The sequence below is a fragment of the Linepithema humile genome, chromosome 5 (assembly GCF_040581485.1).
Source record: "Linepithema humile isolate Giens D197 chromosome 5, Lhum_UNIL_v1.0, whole genome shotgun sequence".
NCBI classification, from domain to species: domain Eukaryota; kingdom Metazoa; phylum Arthropoda; class Insecta; order Hymenoptera; family Formicidae; genus Linepithema; species Linepithema humile.
Window position 1 is genome coordinate 28,879,282 of NC_090132.1, and position 6,152 is coordinate 28,885,433.

Here is a 6,152-nt window from a genome sequence, read left to right on the forward strand (position 1 = left end):
GACCAGATGAAGCGAAAAGCGAAATAAAGCTGGTGAAGGGCTTCGGAAAAAGAGAGGTGAAAGGGCGGAAAATAGAAAGGATGCGGGAAGACTAGATAGTTCACCGAGTGACTGATTTGCAAAGAAAAGAGAGAAAACGTATCTCCAAGCTTCGATACAAGTGTCAATTTTAGTTGAAATTTTTATAAAATTTGCCAAAAATCTATTATTATTTTTTATAGATTATTTGATGATTTGGATGCATTAGTTTTTCATTTTTTAATGAATTTTATATGGTGTATTTGTGTCGATTTTTTTAAAACTAAAATTACAAAAAAAAAAAAATCTGTTAGTAAATTTAAACTAATGGTTGAAAAAAATTACAGAATTTGGCGGATATGATCAGATTTGTCGCAATCGTAATTTATTGCACATGTAAAATGGAATGTCCAGAGCCATGATTTAAAATTTTGCCGTCTGGCAATAAGATGAAATACTGAAACAATCTTGCGTGAAAATTTCAACAAGAAAATTTTAACACATGCATATTTATATATTGTAAAGCAATAGATTTAAAATAATTATTAAATAACTAATAATATAATAATAGTAATAACCAATATATAATTTAGAATTTTACTAAATTTGATGCTGGATAAAAGCTGAACCATAACAAAATAATAGGAATAATGAAATTAAAAAAAAATTTTTATTATTATTTAGCAAACATTAAAAGATTGTGAAAAATATTTATTTTGATATATTTATGTGACGTTTTAGTTAAAAATAAAAATGACACAAAGTATTTCAAGAAAGCCGCTATTAATATTCAAACAGGGTTTTTGTAGAAAATTTACCGCGTGTTTCTCTAAAACTTCCTAAAATTTTTACGTTCACTCTGTTCCTATCTCGCTTTTCATAGCCCTTATAGTGGCGTTCCTCTCGAGAAAGCTCTCAAAGCCAGCGGCAAAGCCACGCAAACAATGTTGGGCTAGACATCTCATCCTATTCATTCACCGCCCGCCTAGTCTATTCATTTCCTCCTTACGAACTGGAACTTCGGGAAAGTGACGTCGGATTTCGAATCGGCGAGCTTTGACGTCTGGGAATTCGCGCTCGATCGAAGCGGGGCGTACACACATACAATGAGAGTTCAAACTCGAGAGTGAGGAACGATATGGACCGTATAATTCAATGATTCCGTGACAACGCGCGCGCACCGCTTTGAGTAGATATTATTGGCTATTTAAAATTTAGGAAATTTAACTTGTTATACGAAATCATTCATAATCGTTTGACAAGAGCGCGAGTATGCGAGGTGGATTCGAAAAAACGAGCTGTATCTTAAACGTTTCCTAATTCTTTTAACATTTGATATGTTTCTATATACATATTTAAATAATTACGAAATTGTAGAAAGTATTAAAAGTAAAGATAAAATTTTTTTTATTAAATTGATAATTAATTTCACTGATAAGAGAATGGTAAAGCTTATGAATATTAAATTATTTGGAGATTTTGAAAAAGTCTCTAAAGCTACATTGTTTAAAAATAAGTACGCATTAATAACATCAATTCTTTATGAATTTTCTGAAATTTAGTTTTTGTACTGCTTCATTATATCCAATGTAGCCTTAACGACTAACGAGATTTACAAGAAAATACATGCAACCCCGTTATTATGTCTACTGACAGATCTATGTCAATACCGACCAACGCAAACTGTGTTTGAATTGTATTCAAAGTACTAAGTCAACTGTACAGCATTGTCGCGCTGAACCGTGCATTTTTGACAATGTTACATCAACAATGGCATTTCACTGTAAGACGTTGTTGTTACGCTTCTATGGTCAAATTTAACTAACGCGGTATTGGCAGCCTGATAAGAGAATAGCAGAGCTTGTCGAATGTTGAATTATCTGGAGATCTTGATGTGAGCAAATAAGAGAAAAGTTTCGACGATGTCCGAAAAATAACAAGAAATTAGCACGATTAACGAACACGCTCTCTTTAAGGAGAACTTGTCGAAGTTGGGAGCGCAATTATTTACCGCCGTCCCCAAGCGGCGTCGCACAAGATCGATCCCACGAAATTTCCGCGATCCGGGAACAGCTGCGGCACACTGGGAATCCGGAGACCCGAAGTGGAACCGTCGAACCTGACTGACGGTTGCCCGGCGATTTGTAACAAGCCGGGCCACGTGCATCCCGCGACGTGAAACGGCGGATCCACACGTCGGATCTGCAGACAAATTACTTTGTTTTGACGGCTAGGAACCACAACCCTCCGGCCAGTCGACATCAATATCGACGACTGCACAGCGGTCATCCATCCCTCCTGATACGGGGCACGTACACACATCCGATTTACTGTATCCGTGAGACGGAAAATTGCAGAGTTCGTGAAATCACCGAGTCATCCAGCGGAATATTAGAACAGTCCTTTTTCTCCTTCGGATCCTTTTCTGCTTGTAGATTGACTTGGTGATTTTTCGAAAGTACCACGACGGAGAGAACGGATTTTATGAATAGCGGCAACGTGTTACACGATTGTTTCACGAAGTCATGCTTCGAATTTCATCAGATGTACGGATGCAGCTGTGCTTACATGATATTCAGCGATAAATATGACGATAGATTTGTGTGCGTATAACATTTGGCACTTTTTCAACAATTTTTATCGCATTGAATTTTCGTATTTTCCGGTTTTTTTAAAGACAAATTATTTTTATTTCTAACACAAAGAGAGCGGGTTAAAATTTATAAGATAAATTTCCAAAATTAATGATTATTTCATCTGCCAAGCCTTTTTGGAATATTTGTAAAATATACGCGGATTTTTAAATAGAACTACAATCAAACAAATATAATAATTGAGAAATTGATTTATACAATTCTTCATTTCTCTTCTTAATTGCCGCACGACAATGTTGTTACAATAATTCGTGTGATACGCAGGTGCGGTAAAGCGCACGCATATCCCTCGTATTTCATTGGTATCCCCTTTGGTTTCCGCCAGATACAGACCGTTCCACGATACTCCGCACGACGCACAGAGTCTATTCGCATTATAGTCGCACATCCTCAAACGCGAAATTAACGGGAGCGGGAAACGAGATGCATACCACTGGAACTAGAGGTATAATCAAGTGGAAAGCGAAATCGATCGAATTTAGCGATATTAATACATATATAACATTCAGCAATATATTAGAATTTTACTTCATTTTTTACTCTCATACTTACAATTAAGCTATAATTCCCGCTTTAGATTTATAATGTTCTTTGCAAAAAATGCAAGATGCCAAAAGAAGCTTAAAAAGTTGAAAAATTTATTATTTAATCTAATACTGATGTGGATGATATTTATTAAGGCAATACTTTTTCCTTTATAATGGATTTATATTTTACTCAGAATCCAAGCTTTTTATGCAACGTTAGTCAATGAATATTTTATGTAGTACTTTAAATAATCTTGAATCGATACAACAAATATTGGAAAATATATAAAAATATTGCTATTTTCAAAATGTTTTATAATTGAAATCTAAAGAGTAAGTGTTAAATGTACTAACAGCAAGCGTCACTGCTGTCACTGAAAAAAAAATATTTGAATGAGAAATGTCTCAAGAATTTCCGTTCTGTCCGTGTATCTACGCACGTTCGTTATGTGTTACGTACGCGGCATACACAGTCTTGTTTGTTCGGACGGATATTTGCTCGGCGTGTGCAAAGCGCGGGGAAGTTCCAATTGCGCCGGTCAAGACTATCACGAGACTCCGCCTCGCGACATTCAGATAGCAAACAGCACAAACATAACAATTCGAGACGAGCGAATCGTCCGTCGAGCTAACAAGCTTGAAACTATCGACAATGACCGTCCGATGTGGCGCAAAGCGAATTTCTTACACATTGAAAATTTTAAACTTTCCGGAGTAAACATTTACAGAACATAGAAAGCAAGTGTACCAAAAAGGGAAAGAGAAGGAGATTTAAAAAATCAATTTTGTGCAGATTGATGCTAAAGTGCACTAACAAAGTTTATATTAAAAGTTTTTGATTTTGTTATCGATTGTTTCTTAATTTAAAACGCCAAAAGCATTTGACAATTTATTTTTTTATTAATTTTTGGGCGCATAGATAAATAATAGTATGTAATTTATTATTTGTTTAAAAAAAAAAAAAAAACATTTTTAATATAAAAAAAAGAACATTAAGAAAGGAAGGAAGGAAAATTGTCATGAAATTTTTTCCTATATTTTTTAATGCATTTACGTGTTCTAAAATATCAGCCAAAAAAGAGGTTTTTTGAAAAGTAAATCTTAAATTTCTTTTGCAAACATATAATAAAAAGCAAATATGAAGATACATTTTTGTGATTTTTCTTATTTGTTTCTTTTTTTACGATAAATATTTGATAAAGAACGATTTTATTACTTTAAAGAGAAATATACTTTTTTAATTGTGAAACATTTGTCCGCAAAATGGAATTTTCAGAGATATGTCACTGTTAGTTTTTTTTTTAAATAAACCACAGAAAAAAGAATTTTAAACTATTGCACAAAATTTTAAAATACTGTATACTCTGTTTTATATATGTATTCAATAATTCACATAACAATGCAAAACTGGTATGTTCGGCATTTATTTTTAATTTATATCTAATGTCTCAGTGAGAAAAATTGTTATCTAAACCTGAAAAAATACAAAACTGCCGAAGCATGAAATTTCATGAACGTATAAGAATAAAATTTTCAGGAATTTACTGTCACTTTGTAACATGAATTGAGTAACATAAAGCCGATAATAATACATTTTCTATATTATTATTAATTAAATTAACTATATTAATAAAACATATTAAACTCCATGATATTTGATATTGTAAGATACGCGGTAAACAATCCACTGTTTATATTTTATATCAAAATATTGGTTGAATATATTTTATTATAGTTCACATATATCATCCTAAAATAGAGAATCCATAATAATGCAGGATCGAGCCGCGGAAGAATGAAAGGGTTGTCAAGAAGGCATCGGGGTCGAGCGATGTCGCTCGTTTTTTCGTCGATAATTTATCAGTGTCCCACAGTGTAGCTTTCGTTAATAAATCTTTCTGGAATCTGACTCCTTGCACGGCCTGACAATGCCGGATAGTCAGTGGCGATACTGCGGAAGATTATTACCGCTCTGCAGCCTTGATAACCACATTTTTCTTTTTCTATTGCACCCTCGGTCATTGTCGTTCAACTCGCTTTTTCGGTGTATCACTACTAGAAAACATTTAGTACTTGTCTCGTTGATAACACTTGCCTCCCCCAACTTTGTCTCTCTTTCGAGACTACTTTGACGTGCCTCTCACGGAAGTTTATTTATACAACTAACGCCTAATTGTCCACTCAAGTGACTTCTACGAGCTGATTTATAGTTAACATAGAAATTATGTCTCCACGATCTCAGGAATTATTAATGAGCGATACGATTGATCTGGAACACTCTGTATAAAATACTACTAATCGTATGCGTACATATGAAAGTGCATACGCTGCGAATACTAACAAGCAGCATTTGCAAACTGTCGAATCTATTTACCATAATATCGGATCGTCAATATTGATTGCAGAATTTAGTTATATTTCCCTAAAGTCGATCGAAATTCGATTGACCATGATAAAATCGTTTTAGTAAACACAGTAAAATTGTTTTGCTAAACATGATGCTTTCAAGCGAACTGCTTTATTTCCAACATAAGTTTATGTAACTGTCTATTAAAAACCATAATTATATTGAGAAATTAATTACGTGTCTCCGGCGTGTGTCATCGGAGATAATAATTCCCATGCAGCTTCGTGTATCTATCACGTTCCATTCATGCTCTCATGTTTGGGTATTATAGCTATCTTCCTCGTAAACAACTGCTGCTTCATTGTTTAGCACTTTCCTCATTAATAACCATCTTATTATCTAACAATATCGCCCTTAGACGACAATTGATATACGTCGACATAAAGTTGCAGCTGCTTCAGTTTTTGAGATTTAGATTTTTAATTTGCTACAAATGAATAAAAATTAAATTTATTTGTATGCACTATTTTATACAAAATTTACGTCCAATTTAGAATAATTTTTGTTCGATAATTTTACATGTTATTTAATTATGCAACTTTTAAA

General features: G+C 33.6%; 1 long non-coding RNA gene across 1 annotated transcript in view; it reads left to right on the forward strand.

Moving 5' to 3' along the window:
• LOC137000252 (uncharacterized) overlaps window positions 1–6,152 on the forward strand; it is a 71,211-nt gene that overhangs the window by 11,008 nt on the left and 54,051 nt on the right. The gene's annotated exons all lie outside the window — the stretch shown is intronic.